The sequence below is a fragment of the Macaca mulatta genome, chromosome 1 (assembly GCF_049350105.2).
Source record: "Macaca mulatta isolate MMU2019108-1 chromosome 1, T2T-MMU8v2.0, whole genome shotgun sequence".
NCBI lineage: Eukaryota > Metazoa > Chordata > Mammalia > Primates > Cercopithecidae > Macaca > Macaca mulatta.
The window spans coordinates 199,529,163-199,547,109 of record NC_133406.1 but is presented as its reverse complement, the minus strand read 5'-3'; the positions used below and the strand labels follow the sequence as shown (position 1 = coordinate 199,547,109).

General features: G+C 39.4%; 1 protein-coding gene across 29 annotated transcripts in view; it reads right to left on the bottom strand.

Annotated features, from left to right (window-relative positions):
• Positions 1 to 17,947, bottom strand: part of SCMH1 (Scm polycomb group protein homolog 1) — a 218,755-nt gene that overhangs the window by 200,037 nt on the left and 771 nt on the right. The gene's annotated exons all lie outside the window — the stretch shown is intronic.

Sequence of the window (17,947 nt, the reverse complement as noted above, 5' to 3'; positions counted from 1 at the left end):
TAAAGGTCACTCATAAAACTGAAAGGACAAATTCAATTAAAATAAAACAAAACAAGGGTGCTATTTAAAGGATCAGATTCCAAATTTTTAAATCAAAACAATTTCATTAATAATCCACTTTTAACTTTCTCAGTGCACCTTCCAACACACACAGAGCTTTAATGCAAGTTTACACAAGAACCTGGGTAGGAGGTTCATTACTTGCATTTTCTAAGACACATACTTCACTCTTTGTATATATATCATATTCAATATCCAGGGATAGGTCCCCAAAGTGAGGAGAAGTGAGCAAGGAGGCAGTCATATAGTTTGCCTGAAACCAAGTAAAAAGCTTCCATTTTTATATCTGAGATAGGTACAAATACTGATGACTTTCCCAATTTATCCAATCAACATTTATTGAGTATGTGCCAGTCCCTGCGCTAGGGAATATAAAGACAGACAGGACTAGAACCATGTTATATGAGAAAGACAAGCAAATACATTAACGATTAACAGAATGTACTATATAGTTACCACAGGTATGTTAAAAGTAGTGACCAATTCCATCCAAAGGAATTGAAGAGGCTTCACACAGGAGGTGACTTTTCAATCAGAACTTGGAGAATGCATCGTATCCCAGAGAGGAAAGTTTAGTCAATTCTAAGTAAAGGAAAGTGGAAAAGTAATAAGTAGTAAAAGGGCTTGTATGATGGCCTATGGAAAACGACAGGTGGTTCAAGAATAGGATCTACAGCAAGAAGCAGTGACTGAATTAGAAAACTGGGCTGCAATCAGATGATGAAGAATGTTAAATGCCATTCTAAAACGCCTGGCAGACTAGCGGTTTTTAAGCCTTTTTTGGTCAAAGAACCATCTGCAAACAAATTGTTCGGTAAAATACAACAATAATAAAGACAGAGCTTATCTGGTGAAAGGGGAGCAAGGAGGCAGAGTCCACCCTGCCTCACCCTGAACCTCCTGGTATCCCTGCACAGAAACCTTAAGTGGTGCTACTATTCAATGTGTGGTCTTCATCAGCAAAATGTTTGTTTCCTGTTTGCAAAAAGTACAGAATTTAGAGTAAATACTTGGAAATTTCCTATAGCAATTTAACAGAATAATTTTATGACATTAAATCTAGTAAGATTTTGAGGTTTACACTTCATCTTTTCAAAAATTTCATCTTTCTAATAATTCATTTTTATTACACTTAGAAAATTATTAGTCTGAGACAAACAGAAAATAAAACTTTCCTTTCACCACATATCATTTAAGGGATGATAAATGCACTAGAATTTCTGCAAATGATGAGATTTGTAACTTAGAAAGTTAGAAAAATAACTCTAGTGGCTGTTTAGAGTGAAAAGACCAACTAGCAAATATAAAACATAAGCAATATGAAAAAAAAAAGAAAATTTCAGATGACATAAGGATTACTTCTGTAAATGTTTAGCATCTGGCAAACAATGAATAAAGACTTTTAAGCTCACAGAAAAAGGCGAAAGTAGTCAAGAAAGGCTTAGATATGGAAGTAGATTTTTAGAAAGACATTAAGCCATCAAGGTCCAGACTCAAATTCATTTAGTCAACAAATATTAATATTACTTATTATATATGTTACATTATTTACTGAAATACCTACTTAAATACTAGGTGCTCAGAATACAATATTGAACAGAAGACATGGTCCCTGCTATTCTGACATGTATTAATCAACCCAAAAATACAAATATGGCTTCATTTAAGAAACTATTATAAGTACTACAAAGCAAACTCACAAGGTACTATGAAATGTGCAACATGGAGATTATTTTAAATAGATTCTGGGAGATTAAGGAAAGATTCCCTAAGGAAGTTATGTCTCCGTTGAAATCTGAACAATGAATAGACAAGGAAGGGGAGAGAGCATTCTAGGCAGAAGGAACAATCATAAGAAAAAACCCTAAGGTGGGATGGGGCATGACTAGCCCACAGAACTGAAAGGCTGATGCATAGAAAGCAGATAGTTCTGCATTCCCCATCCCCCACCAACACTCTCACCACAGATCATGTTAGCTCTGCTGGTTTAAAATCCTTCAGTGGCTTTCCATTGCACTGATATACAAATGACATTTTCCCTTGTGGTCTACATGACATGAAGCCTACCTTCTGAGCCTCATATGGTGCCATAATCCCCTAGCTAAGTTCCAGTCACACTGGCTCCCTTTTTGATTCTTGAATATATGAGGCTCTTTCCTGTCTCTGAGACTTGCCACATGCTGTTTGCTCTGCCTGGGAGTGTCTTCCTTTGACTTTTGGTTTATTTTTTCTCAGCTAAAAAATCACCTCCTCGTAGAGCATTCCCCAACTGCCCTTCCATGGTCACTCTGTTCAAATTTAATGTAAAAATTATATTATTGAGTCTTTAATTTTAAAAGAAAGGAAATTCTGACACAGGCTACAACACAGATGAACCTTGAAGACATCCTGAGTGATACAAGCCAGTGACAAGAGCGAAAACATTGTATGATTCCACTCACATGAAGCTGAAGAATTACAGTCAAATTCATAGAGACAGAAAGTAGAATGGTGGTTGCCAGGAGTTGGAGGGAGGGAGGAATGTATGCCATGGGTGCAACTAGCTGGGGCCTATGTCGCAAGTGGTAAAGAAATTTACCAAGACAGTTACAGGTAAAGAAAGGCAGATTTGGCTGGGCGCGGTGGCTCATGCCTGTAATCCTAGCACTTTGGGAAGCTGAGGTGGGCAGATGATGAGGTCAGGAGTTCGAGAGCAGTCTGGCCAACATAGTAAAACCCCATCTCTACTAAAAATACAAAAAATTAACCAGGCATGGTGGTGTGCACCTGTAATCCTAGCTACTCAGGAGGCTGAGGCAGGAGAATCCTGTGAACCCTGGAGGCAGAGGTTGCAGTGAGCTGGTGAGCTGAGATTGGGCCACTGCACTCCTGCCCGGGCGACAGTGCAAGACTCTGTCTCAAAAAAAAAAAAAGGCAGATTTATTAGAGAAAGTATGAAAATATGTTGCAAGGGTGCAACAGGCAGCACAGCAGAGAAGGTGCTGTCTACAAACAGGAAAGGACTGGAGGGAAGTTTTTACAGGGGGATATGAGGACTGGAGGGGGCTATGAGGACAAGGTAGTTGTGCCAGTGGTTGGTTGTGATTAGCCGTCTCTCAGAACAATTGTTCATTGTTCTCCCCTACCTATGGCTCCTTCCTCATTGCTGCTTGCTTACTGGGACTCCACAAGGTATAATTATCGTTTAATGGATAAGAGTTTCAGTTTAACAAAATGAAACAAGTTCTGGAGATGGATGGTGATGATGGTTGCGCAGCAATGTGACTATATTTAGTACTGTTAAAAATGGTTGAAATGGTAAATTTTATGTTACATATATTTTACCACAATTTAAAAAATAATTAAAGAAAACATTCTATAAGCTACATTAAGACAAGCAGGAAGCATATAAAGAATGTAAGGAGCCAAGCACGGTGGCTCACGCCTGTAATCCCAGCACTTTGGGAGGCTAAGATGGGCGGATCACTTAAGCCTAGGAGTTCAAGATTAGCCCTGGCAACATGGTGAGACCCCATTTCTACAAAATAAAAAAAAAAAATTAGCTGGGTGTGGTGGTGCGCACCTGTGGTTCTAGCTACTCAGGAGGCTGCAGTGAGCCGTGATCACGTCACTGCACTCAAGCCTGGGTGACAGAGCAAGATCCTGACTCATGAAAAAAAAAAAAAAAAAGGAATGTAGGGAGAATAGTATAAACATCAGACTTAAAATTTTAAATATTTAACCCTGAAAGCAACATGGAAAATGACTGAAGGGGACCCACAGCAGTTGCAGGCAAACTGTTTGGATGCAACTATAGCAATTCAGAAGAGAGATGATAGAAGCTTGGACCAGGTTGGTGGCAGTTAAGATTCATTCATTCAGAGGCCAAGATAGGTGGATCACCTGAGGTCAGGAGTTCGAAACCAGCCTGACCAACACAGTGAAACCCTATCTCTAATAAAAACACAAAAACTGGCTAGGCATGATGGCACATGCCTGTAATCCCAGCTACTTGGGAGGCTGAGGCAGGAGAATCGCTTTAAACCCAGGAGGTGGAGGTTGCAGTGAGCCAAGATTGTGCCATTGCACTCCAGCCTAGGCAAAACTCCAACCCTCTACCAAAAAAAAAAAAAAAAAAAAAAAGATTCATTCATTCATTTACCTTTTTAATGAATGCCATTATATGCCATGCACTGTGATAGGAGTCAGATGTAAGAATAAGATTGGCAATGCGACACTATTCACAATAGCAAAGACTTGGAACCAACCCAAATGTCCATCAATGACAGACTAGATTAAGAAAATGTCGTACATATACACTATGGAACACTATGTAGCCATGAAAAAGGATGAGTTCATGACCTTTGTAGGGACATGGATGAAGCTAGAAACCATCATTCTCAGCAAACTATCACAAGGACAGAAAACCAAACACCGCATGTTCTCACTCATAGGTGGGAACTGAACAATGAGAACACCTGGACACAGGGAGGAGAACATCACACACCAGGGCCTATCAGAGGGTTGGGGGGTGGGGGAGGGATAGCATTAGAAGAAATACCTAATATAAATGACGAGTTAATGGGTGCAGCAAACCAACATGGCACATGTATACAAATGTAACAAACCTGCAAGTTGTGCACATGTACCCTAGAACTTAAAGTATAATTAAAAAAAAAAAAGAGTAAGATTGGCAAGACCCCTGCCCTCATGCCCTCATGGAATTTAACAAGTAAGCAAATAAATAATTACATATTGTGATTAAGTGTTATAATAGAATAAACAGAGTGACTGTGGAAGGGCAGTCAGTATGGTCTCTATGAGGAGGTAATGTTTAAGAATGAATCAAGGCCGGGCCCGGTGGCTCAAGCCTGTAATCCCAGCACTTTGGGAGGCCGAGATGGGCGAATCACGAGGTCAGGAGATCCAGACCATCCTGGCTAACACGGTGAAACCCCATCTCTACCAAAAATACAAAAAATTAGCCGGGCTTGGTGGCAGGCGCCTGTAGTCCCAGCTACTCGGGAGGCTGAGGCAGGAGAATGGCGTGAACCTGGGAGGCGGAGCTTGCAGTGAGCCGAGATCGCGCCACTGCACTCCAGCCTGGGCGACAGAGCGAGACTCCTTCTCAAAAAAAAAAAAAAAAAAAATTAATCAAAAGTCAGGGGAAGACTCTCCCAGGCAGATGAAACAGTATGTGCCAAGTCTGAGAGACAGGAAAGAGCTTCATATCTTCAGGAAATTAGATGGGGGCCAATGTAACTAGAACTTAGCTAGGGGATGGTGGCACTACGTGAGGCTAAGAAGGTAGTCTCCATATCATGTAGACCACAAGGAAAAATATCATTTGTATATCCAAAGCAATGGAAAGCTACTGAAGGATTTTAGGCAGAGATAATATGATCTGTAGTGACCATATTGGTGGAGGATAGGGTACAAAAGTAAACAAACGAAAGCCATTTAGGGGGTTGATATAATGGTCCAAAAGAACTACTATGGTGGCCTAGACTAGAATAAAGGAAGTGGTGATGGGGAGGGGTGGAAAGATTCATTAGCTATTTAGCATATAGTCCTAAGGGGTATCAGCAATGAACTAAAAATGGAGAAAAGATAATTTAACAAATGATTCCCAGCCAGGCACCATCCCAGCACTTCAGGAGGCTGAGGCAGGAGGATCACTGGAGCCCAGGAGTTCAAGACTAGCTTGGGCAAGATGGCAAGACCCTATCCCTATAAAACAAAAATTTAAAAATTAGCTGGGTTCCACAGCACACGCCTGTAGTCTTACCTACTCAGAAAGATGAGGGAAGAGGATCCCCTGAGCCCGGGAGCTCAAGGCAGCAGTGAGCTATGATCGCGTCACTGCACTCCAGCCTGAGCAACAAAGCAAGACCCTATTTCTTAAAAAAAAAAAAAAAATTAAAGAAACGATTCCCAGTTTTTAGGCCTGAACAAATAGATGAATTAGGGGGCTGTTCACTGAAACTGGCAACAACAAGTAAGTATCAGAATTACTTAAAGAGCTTTTAGAAAATATTAATTCCTATGTTCTATCCCCTTAGAGATCCCAATTCAATATAATTTTTTTGGCACATGGTACTTTTTTTTTCAGTTATTTTGATAAATGTAGACAGTTTATTGGCATAAGTTAGTATAGAATAATAGAATAAAATATTCCACTCCAAATAATACCCTTTTTTGTTGTTGTTGTTGTTGTAACAGTTATTTTTATTCTATCAGGATTTTCACACTTGAAGATTTCTTGTACCCTATCTCTTTTATTTTTTTTTAATTATACTTTAAGTTCTAGAGTACATGTGCACAACGTGCAGATTTGTTACATATGCATACATGTGCCATGTTGGTGTGCTGCACCCATTAACTCGTCATTTACATTAGGTATATCTCCTAATGCTATCCCTCCCCCCTCCTTCCTCCCCACAATAGGCCCTGGTGTGTGTGATGTTCCCCTTCCTGTGTCCAAGTGATCTCATTGTTCAATTCCCACCTATGAGTGAGAACATGTGGTGTTTGGTGTTCTGTTCTTGTGATAGTTTGCTGAGAGTGATGGTTTCCAGCTGCATCCATGTCACTACAAAGGACACAAACTCATCCTTTTTTATGGCTGCATAGTATTCCATGGTGTATAGGCACATGATACTTTTAATTTTAAAAATATCTCCAGGTGATTCTGATATTCAACAAGGTTTAGGACTCTGCTACAGACAAAGTTAACCAGAGTAGATTATTATTGCTTGCAAATTAAAGAACCTCATATGATTAGAAATTGGTTTGTGGGAATGGCACAAATGATAGTCCCTAAAACACAGAACTGACTGGATCAAAGTTGAGAACAGAACAGTACAGAATTCTATATACCATGTTGAGAGGTTGGCCATCTTTATAATGTGCTACGAGACAGCTGATCAAACTGTGGTCTATTTTGTACTGCGATTCACTATTACTAGGACTTGGCATGTTTTTGACACTATATGCATAAGAGACTGAGGCAGAAAAAGTTCATATGACATCCACCTAGTATACATTCTGGCAAATGCATCTATCAACAGACTGCAGTTTGTCAGTCGCATCAAATGAGTCAACTAAATTACGCACATCATTTTATGAAGAAATGGGTTTTAATTAAATCTCAAAGAAATAACATCTAAACTTACTCTAATTTTATTATAACTTTTTAAAAATAAACTTTTTCTATGAGAACAGTTTTAGACTTAGAGAAAAACTGCAGATAGTTCCCAAACCCTGTACCATTTCCCCTATTACTAACATTTTACATTAGTATGGTGTATTTGTTACTGTTTGGGTGAGGGAGAAAGGACAAGATGGAGGAAGGTGAACAAGAAGGCCCAATCCACGTTGCTTCCGGTTTCTTCCTCACCAACTTTCCCACACACGGGAAAATGCAGCCCACACTCAGGAAGATGCAGATCAACCGAGCATGCACCAGGTGATGTCAATCCGAAGAGATGGAAACTTACCCTGCCACGCCTATGGAGACGCCCCTATCACGCCCTTATCCCGCCCACTGCTCTCCCCCTTCCAGTATCAATGCATAAAAGTCCGCTGCCTGCAGGAACCGGCGTGACTTCTTCAGCCCCTCCTACTTGTGGACCGGAGAACCTCACCCGAGAGCCCCAGCGCGACTTCCCTGGCCCCATACCTGAGGACCGGAGAACCTCGCCCGAGAGTGTGTGCATATTTGCAATAAAAGACTGCCGCTTTCTTATGTACTTTGGCCTCATGTTTAATTATTTAGCTCTCCTAAATTAAGTATTAAATTAAGACAATTATTAAATAAAATTAAGACAGTTACAATTAATGAACCAATACTGATATCTTATTAACTGAAGTCCACACTTTATTCAGACTTCCTTAATGTTTACTTAAGATTACTTTTCTGTGACAGGACCCCCATCCAGTATACTATGCTACATTATATTTAGTCACTATGTCTTCTTAGCCTCTTCTTGGCTGACACTTTCTCAGACTTTCCTTGTTTGATTGATGACTTTAACAGTTTTGTAGAGTATTAGAAATTTTATAGGCTGGGCGTGGTGGCTCATGCCTGTAATCCCAGCACTTTGGGAAGCAGAGGCCGGTGGATCATGAGGTCAGGAGCTCAAGAACAGCCCGGCCAATATAGTGAAACCCGGTCTCCACTAAAAATACAAAAAATTAGCCGGGCGTGGTGGTGGGCACCTGTAATCCTAGCTACTCAGGAGGCTGAGGCAGGAGAATCGCTTGAACCAGGAGGTGGAGGTTACAGCGAGCTGAGGTCACACATACTGCACACCAGCCAGGGTGATAGTGCGAGACTCTGTCTCAAAAAAAAAAAAAAAGAAATTTTATAAAACGTACCTCAGTTGGGATTATCTGATGTTTTCTCATGATTAGACTCAGGTTATGGCTTTTGGGGAGGAAGAGAGCTTAGGTAAAGTTATTACACCTGTCACCTAAATAGTAAAACCCACTGAGGGAAGAAACCATATCTTTTTTTTTTTTTTTTTTTTTTTTGAGACGGAGTCTTGCTCTGTCGCCCAGGCTGGAGTGCAGTGGTGTGATCTTGGCTCACTGAAAGCTCTGCCTCCCAGGTTCACGCCATTCTCCTGACTCAGCCTCCCAAGTAGCTGGGACTACAGGCACCCGCCACCACGTCCGGCTAATTTTTTTTTTTTTTTTTTATAGAGACGGGGTTTCACCGTGTTAGCCAGGATGGTCTCCATCTCCTGACCTCGTGATCTGCCCGCCTCGGCCTCCCAAAGTGCACCTTTTTATCCTTAGTATGTAGCTGGTAAAGGTTGAAAAGTAGAAAGTGGATGCAAACCAAAGGTTGAAGGGGTACAGAAATGTTACAATTTATTAAAATATGAGCACTGATCCTAACAAGGAATCTAGTCATATATATGCTCAAATTAAAAAATAATTATGACTCTGATTTGCTAAACCATTTCATTCTTCTATCCAGGGATCTTTTGTTTGCCTACATTGTTTGGTGAGATAGAAGATATATTCAGACTAAAAATATATGTGTCAATTCCTGCAGGTAAACCTTGCCTCCTGTACTGATAAAGTCTCAGAATTATATAACACTGCTGTGGGGCACATACATGGTGAAATGAAAAGAAGACTGTGGTTGAAGTCAGGCTGGTCTGGGCTTGAAACCGAGTCCTATCACTTATAAACTGCATAATCTTGGCCAGCTATCTCTAAGTCTCAATTTCTTTATGTATAAAATAGAGGTGATAATACCTATATGCAAGTGGGTAAAAATAACATGTCTATATATTTCAACATATCTGACAGATACTAAAAAAGGGTTATTTCCTTTCTTAGTACAGTACCTTATATAGAGTAGGTCTGCTTTAAATACATTTTGGAATAAGGCAACATATGTATAAACAAACACAGAAGATGCTGATTGTTACTTTCACAAATTGGACAAATGAATTCTGAAACAATTTCACATGCCTTTTGTTTTTTCAAGCACCTAGTACATGTCTAATAAATGGCAGCTCCTCCAATGTTTGATGATTCTTCCATCAGATATCCAGGACCAAGAGTCAAGAGAACCAGATTCCGGTTTTTGGCCCTGGACAAACAAGTCCCTTCTTTAGGCCTCAGTTTCTTTACTGAATAAATGACTTAACAGTTACAGAACTTGACAGTTAGAAGAGAGCTTAGAAATCATTCACTGCAACTCCTTGCCCAAACCACAGAGCCAGTGAGTGGCAAACTGGGACCTGAATCAGGACTCTTAATCACCAAGCCATATAACTCTTTCCACATACCATGCAGCTTATAAGGTCTCTTTCACCTTCTTGTCTGTGAAATATTTGGGATTGAACTACTACTGTTCTTTAGAATATCATCCCATTCTGAAAAATCCACTAAACTAGCAGGCTAAGTTTTTTCTTTATAAAAACCAGAAAGTATAGAAGAATAAACAAAATTGTCCCTATCAATCATAGTTACCTAAGAGTAACGATGACTATAGATAGCAGAAGATCAAGTCTTTCTATCATGTTAATATATCAAGTACTTAAATATGGAGATGATCTATTTTTAACAGTCCCTGATTATATCTTCTTCATAATTAAAAGAAATTATAATCACTGGCCCACAAAACTGACAGACTGAATCGCTATTATTCTGAGATATCCATATCTCTATCATCCTGGTATTCCTTACTGTAAATTAGAGCAAAATTATTATTTTTTTTAAATATCCAATGATCTTCTCTTTTTAGGATTCCCATTTCATGTCTTTAGGGCCTTTCACACTGCTGACTATTCCTATCTTTTTGAAACTTACTGTTGTTCTCTAGGCATCCAAAACATCACTTTCTCCTGATTATGCTTATGGTAATGTGATTCAGAATATAGCTTACTGGACAACAGCACAGACTGCAGACTCAGACTGCCAGAGTTCAAATCCTGGCTCTACCACTTGCTATCCCTGTGATCTTTCACAGGTTACTTAACTTGGTGCTTGTTTAGTAAGTACTATAAAGGTATGTGTTGTTATTATTGTTCCTTAGTCTCTTCCTCTAGTGTTTCTTTAACCTCCACATATTCCACCTGGCAGATTCCACCCACTAAAAAGGGGTCTTTACCTCTTCCTGTCTGGAAGGGTTTCTTTTATCTCCTCACCCTCTATCTGGTGAATTCCTTCTCAATCTTTAAGATTCAGTTTAAAACCAGGCATGGTGGCTTACGCCTGTAATTTCCAGCACTTTGGAAGGCCGAGGTGGGAGGATTACTTCAGGCTAGGAGTTTGAGAACAGCCTGACAACATAGCAAGACCCCTATTTTTTTTCTTTCTGCTCTTTTAAATAATTCCACATACAATCGTTCCCAATTTTGAAAAGTTTTAAAAAATTATCTGGGCATGAGCACACACCTGCAATCCTAGCTACTTGGAAGGTTGAGGCAGGAGGATTATTTGAACTATGATCACAATACTGCACTCCAGCCTGGGCAACGGAGCAAAGTTTCTTTTTTTCCTTTTTTTTTTTTTTTTTTTGAGATGCAGTCTCGCTCTGTCGCCCAGGCTGGAGGGCAGTTGGCACGATCTCGGCTCACTGCAAGCTCCGCCTTCCGGGTTCACACCATTCTCTTGCTTCAGCCTCCCGAGTAGCTGGGACTACAAGCGCCTGCCATCACGCCTGTCTAATTTTTTGTATTTTTAGTAGAGATGGAGTTTCACCGTCTTAACCAGTATGGTTTCAATCTCCTGACCTCATGATCTGTCCGCCTCAGCCTCCCAAAGTGCTGGGACTACAGGCGTGAGCCATCGCACCTGGCAAAACTCTCTCACAAAAACTTAAAAAATAAAAAACATTCAGTTCAAATGTCATTCTCTCTCTCTGGAACCTTTCCAAATGTCACTTCCCTCCTTCTGCCTTGGCCATCAGTTGTTCCTGCCCTAGTGTTCCCATAGTACTTTGAATATGTTTCCACCATGCCAAGATTATTTTTGTATTTTTTGCAGATACAGGATTTCACCAAGTTGCCCAGGCTGGTCTCAATCTCCTGGGCTCAAGAGATTTGACCACCCTGGCTTCCCAAAGTGCTGGAATTACAGGTGTGAGTTACCACGCCCAGTGCATTTTGAATATATTTCAACCAGAACATTAGTTACATTAGATTGAATAGGCCACTTGAATCTGCCTATATAAAATCACTTTAGACTTACAAAAACAGAAATTTTATGATTCACTCTAATATTAGTGGTAAAAAAAATTTCTATGATTCACCCTAATATTAGTATTTCTTTATACTTCTGCTATCCCCTCCCTCCCTGTATTATGCTCATAACAAGAATGGAATGCTATCTATTCTTTAAAAATATACATATATTTGGGAGGCCAAGGCAGATCACATGGTCAGGAGTTTGAAACCAGCCTGACCAACATGGTGAAACCCCGTCTCTACTAAAAATACAAAAATTAGCCAAGTGTGGTTGTGCATGCCTGTAATCCCAGCTTCTCAGGAGGCTGGGGCAGAATTGCTTGAATCCAGGAGTTGGAGGCTGCGGTGAGCCGAGATCGCGCCACTGCACTCCAGCCTGCGAGACAGAGTGAGACTCTGTCCCAAAAAACAAACAAACAAAAAACACATATAATGAAAGTTCAGATATATAAAAAGGCATAAAGAATAATTAATAGTACCCACATATCCACAACTCAATTGAAAAACATTTACTAATTCAATTTAAGCTCCCTGTGTGCCCTTCTTTGCATTATTCCTGGTCTTTTCTCCCCAACTTACCCTTTGGAGACACCTATTATCCTTAATTTGGTATTTATAATTACCATGTAGTTCTTTATTACGTAAGTATGCCTCCCTAAATAATACATGCATGTTAAGCTTTATATAAATGTGTTCTGCAACTCGCCTTTTTCATTCAACCCCTTATTTGTGAGATTTGCTCATGTTTCTATATAGATTTAGTTCACTCATTTCACTATTGTATGGAATTCTATTAAGTAAATATACCACAATATTTTCATTCTTTTATTGACAGGCATTTAGATTAGTTCAAATTTTTGCTTGTAGCAATGTTGCATGAATATTTTTGAACATCCCTTTATGCATACATTGGAGAGTTTCCAAAGGGTATATACCTAGGAGTGGAATTGCTAGATTGTAGTTTATGTGCATTTTCATCTTGAGATATTATATAAGAATATATCAGAAACCAAGGGCGTGTATAGCCAAAGAGCACAGGGGTTTTAAGAAGATGGAGAAGTAATGGTCCAGACATAGCGGTGGGTAAAAAAACACAGTTATCCTCACCTCTCTTCTTTGGGATGGGAGGGGTGCAGGAGAATGAGTCGCATTCATTTAAAAGGACTACAGAGGAAGTAGTATGTTCTCCATGACTCAGGAGAGAGCCTGGCTTCCACTTAAGGCCAGGACACACAAAGAGACATCCAATAAAATGGTTAACAATGTAGGAAACAGGGAAACAGGAGTTTGAGAGAACAAATGGAAGGAGCAAAAAAGCAGGGCTGTAAGAGAGTAAAAGGAAGCCAGGTCAGAACAAGAATAACAGTATGGAAGACAGACTGTTTGATTCTGGGATAAAGATAACAGGTGATAAGTCTTGCTGGGTTTATCTGGCTATAAGGTTATCAAAAGGTTTCAGGGCCCCCCAGTCCTTTGGATACCAATTTCCAGGGATGATCAGGTCCCTACATAAAATCATATTTGCATATGATCTACACACATCCTCCTATACATTTTAACATCTCTAGATTATTTATAAAACCTAACACAATACAAGTGCTATGTAAATAGTTGTTATACTATCGTTTAGGGAATAATGACAAGAAAAAAGTCTGTACATGTTCAGTACAGATGCAACCATCCCTTTTTTTCCATATTTTCAATCCATAGTTGGTTGAATACACAGATACAGAACCCATGGATACAGAGGGCCAAATGTAATTAGTTCTAGCAGTTTACTGGTGGCTAGAGAGTTAACACTAAGGCCTTGCAATGCTGTGGTTAAATTCCCTCATTCACAGACGGGGAGAGAAAGACCCAATATTTGAGGGCCTGATATGTGACCAACATTATGTAAAGTACTTTGCACTTTATCTTAGTTAAACCTTACAGCTACATCTTCCTTCATTTTATAAACGACAAAGTAAAAGTGATCTGCCGGGGTTCTGCAGTTAATTTTTAGTGACCCTGAGGAACTCAGGTTTCCTTTCAAATCTTAATTAGTATGGTGGAATGAAAAAGACAGAATTTGAAATTAGAGCTTCTTTGGTCACTTTCTACCAGTGAGATCTTGTATGTTTCTTAACCTCACTAAGCCTGTCAATCAAATAAGATTATTGCAAAGATTAACCTACAACTACAAAACAAATCTTAGATTTTTTTAACCTAAAATTGGTCTACACAGGAACTTATTTTCAAGTGTGGGATTTCTTATTTGGCTTATTGCAAACAAAAATTTGAAGTTCCTGAATTGATGCCTAAATATTTTACAGATAGTAAACTGAGGTAGGGAAAGAGGACATCCAATGTGTGGCTCCCTAATGTATCCGGAATCAACTCCAAACTGCATCACAGTTTCGGATCTTTAATACCAAGGCCCCAGCCTATCTCTCTAGCCATATTTCCTACTATTAACTTATACAAATACAATACTCAAACCTGTGGTAGCTGTTAATTTTTAACAACGATACCATACCCTATGCTTTCCCTATTTTATATCTCTACCTAAATTATTTACTCTATTGAAATTGGTTCATGGCCCAAGTAAAATTCATTTTGAAAATGAAGCCCAACCTTGTTTCCAAATGTTTAGAAATGACAGCTCCCTCCTCTGAATTGCTTTATCACTTTGCTACTACCTCCCTTAGAGTACTCACTATGTTCTATTTTATAATTTAGGTAAGCATGTAAAAGGTTTATTTCAGCTAGCAGAGCATAAGCCCCTTAAAGAAAGGAAGAAAGAAACTAACATTTACTTTGTATCTATGAATCACTAATTGCTTTTCTTGTGATTTTATGTGTATGGTACGTATGTATATATTTTTTCATGTAATATTTGTGATATCCTATGAAGTACAATTTTTTCACAGATAAGGACACTGAGCTCACAGAGGCTAAATAATTTGTTTACAGTCATAAAGTTCATAAATGACTGAATTTTGGTGTTTCCAACTCCAAAGCCTAGGCTCTTTCCACTATATTCTGTCTAGAAAACCATGGGTATATCTCCTCACTGCTTTATCTGATTGATCCCTACCCACCCACTAATGATCATCAGAGGAAAAAACCTCCACTGCCCTTTGTCATTAAGTATTAGCAGAAAGGATTCAATATGAGGTATGTGCCCTCCCACTTTCCAAGACTAAGAACAGATTCTTCGGAGCAAACAGAATGATTAATATGAGTACTAAATAAAGATAAAGAGATCAGAACTCTGCTTCCAGGAAGGAAAAGTAAAAAAAAAACTATTACCTTCTCACTCTGTGTTTAAAAACCCCTCCTCCTTCGAGGTTTGCACCATCTGGCTATATCACTCTCTACCCCACCTCTTCATCTGTCATCTACCACCCTCCTGATTAATCCCCTATCTTTACTGCACCTGGGTCACATCTTTCTCTCTTCCCCACATCCCATCATCCTCAATCACTTCACTCTCCACACAGATGACTCATTCAATACACTAGCCTCGCAATTCCTTGTCATACTCAGCTTTACTGACCTTCACCTCTGCTGTATTTTAGCTACCCATAAACAGAGACCTCGCTGTCACCTAGAACAATCCCATATCAGACAACTCCGATATTCCACTTTCTGACCACACCTTTTTTTTTCTCAGCTTACTTCCACTATATTTGCTCGTTGATCTAACTCAAGAAATTGCAAAATCTTCAAGTCCAGAAATGAACTCATCATTAATTGTTTCCTGTCTCAGTTAAAATTACCAACATACCATTAATCATCCAAGGCAAAAACCTGAGCATCACACGGGACTCCTCACCCTCTCACCTGCACATACAATCAATCATTAAAACCTTATACATTTTCTCAGATTCATTTCTTTCTCTTCATCCCTACAACCACATTTTTAAAATGTTACTTCAACCATGTCTGATAGACACTTTTCTGTAATTAAATAAAAATTTTTTAAAAAAACCAAAACACAGTACCTACTGAATTGATTTCAGGATACTTATGCATACAAGGTCCACCATGACATGGCCTCTGCCCGTATTTCCAGCCTTATAACTTACCACTTATATCTCTATTGTTATATTCCTAGCAGTCCCAAACTGTTTGTGGTTCTCTACGCAAGCTATTCCTTTTCTCACATTGATGCCTTTGCTCAAGCTATTTTCTTTGTTTGAAGGACACTTTCTGCTCATGTTTGCCTAGCTTACTCCTATCTATCATTTAAGATTTGGGTCAGATATCATCTCTTACCAAAGCCTTCCTTTAACTCCTAGGCTAGTCTAAGTGCACTCACCTTTGGGTAACCTTTACTCGCAACCTTTACTCCCATATCTCACCTATGTGTAGTTCTCACCTTTTATTCTGAGATAATCCATTTACCAGCTCCACGAGATTGGAAATCTTTGTGCTAAGCACAGTACATAGCATAGTGCTTGACCCATAGTAGGTACATAAGTGTACAGTGAAGATTAGAACATACCAAGTTTAAATTTTCTTTTTTAAAAGATGGGGGTCTCATTCTGTCACTTGCTATGGTGTGATCATAGCTCACTGAAGCCTCAAACTCCTTGACTCAAGCGGTCCTCCTGCCTCAGCCTCCTGAGTAGCTGAGACTACAGGCATGCACCATCATGCCCAGCTATATTTTCATTTTTATTTTTTGTAGAGACAGGGTCTTGCTATGTTGCCCATGCTGGTCCAGAACTCCTGGCCTCAGTCACCTGCCTCACCTTTCCAAAGTGCTGGAATTACAGGCACGAACCCCTGCATCCAGGCCTAAGTCTTTTAATTTTCAGTGAGATATTCACATCAATTCTTTCTCACAGTTAAGTATCCTCTACCTTTCACTCCAAGTCCTTTGCAAGGAAGGAATCAGGGCCTTTCCTCTGGATCTGTACAGTTTCACTGAGAATAGTGCTATGCAAATGTTTACCCAACTTACATAAAAGGGAACAGCATTTGCACAAAAATCAAAACTTGACATATGTGCTACAAAGTTCAAAACTACTGACCAATCTAAAAAATGAAGGCATAAGAACAAAAATAACCAATTTTGACTGCTGGTATGTGCTTGTCTAAGTTGTAAAAACAGTGAAATTTTGCTTAGTACTTAAACAGGATCCCAGATGTAAGAGCTTGGCATTTTATCTACAAGGCCATCTCATCTCTACTGGGCTTAAAACATTACTAACCTGCAGAGTTGCTTAGGCAAGAGTTTAGGAGGTTGGTAAGTAAGCAACAAAAAGTGTTCTTTTTCATAGTAACTTTGGGCCTTCTGCTTGCAGTTAGAAATAGAGCAAAGAGTTCAATGTAATAAAGCATTTCCTTCTGCAACCAAATATTAAAATTGCAGTTTGGCACTAAACTGGGTCTCAATCCTTCTCAGAGTTTAAAAAAAAAAAAAAAAAAAAAAAAGAGCTCTTCTATTTGCATGGCACATTACACTTTAATAAAACATTTTGATGTACATTAATTAGCACATTCGATAAAGTGTTTATAGACATTTTTTAAAAGGAAGGAAACCCCCAAATTTCCACAAAATAAGATGTCTTTTAGTTTGTTTGAACAAACACTACTAAATGTTTTCTTTTTTTTTTTTTTAAGTTCAAAATACAGTACAGAAATGAGGAAGGGAATCTAGAGTACTTTTGATTTAAGCAGGTCAATCCTTGGGGCTGTTTCGTAGAGAAACTTAGTAGGTTTTGCCTCCATGCTCACTTTTAAGAAACTCTCCTTTAAGGTGATATGGGGGAAACTAAAGCTCATCCAGAGGACAGTTTAAGAGAATCACAGCAGATGAGAAACAACTGAAGGAAGTGGAAGTGAAGACTCAGGGGACATGGTTACTCTCTTCAGATACCTTAACAGCTGCCCATAAGGGAAAAGAACTAGGAAGGATGGGAGCCAGCTGTTTCTTTCAACTTATAAGCACATCTGTCCAGGAACAGAATGGGTTTCCTTTAAAGACATTCGCTTCGGAACACTGGAAGAGGTTCCAAACGGGCTCGTCAAATTATCAGGGGGGATTTGGGGATTTTCAAAGATACTTTGGCAGGGAATGGGAGAAAGAGTCCCTAGATGACTTTTAAATTCCCTTCCAGTCAGGAGATATTCCGGAGTTCACCCATCGGCTGGAAACCCCTTTCGATGCTTTCGGGGCTGGCCCACAGCTGTGCCCACGTGTCTGG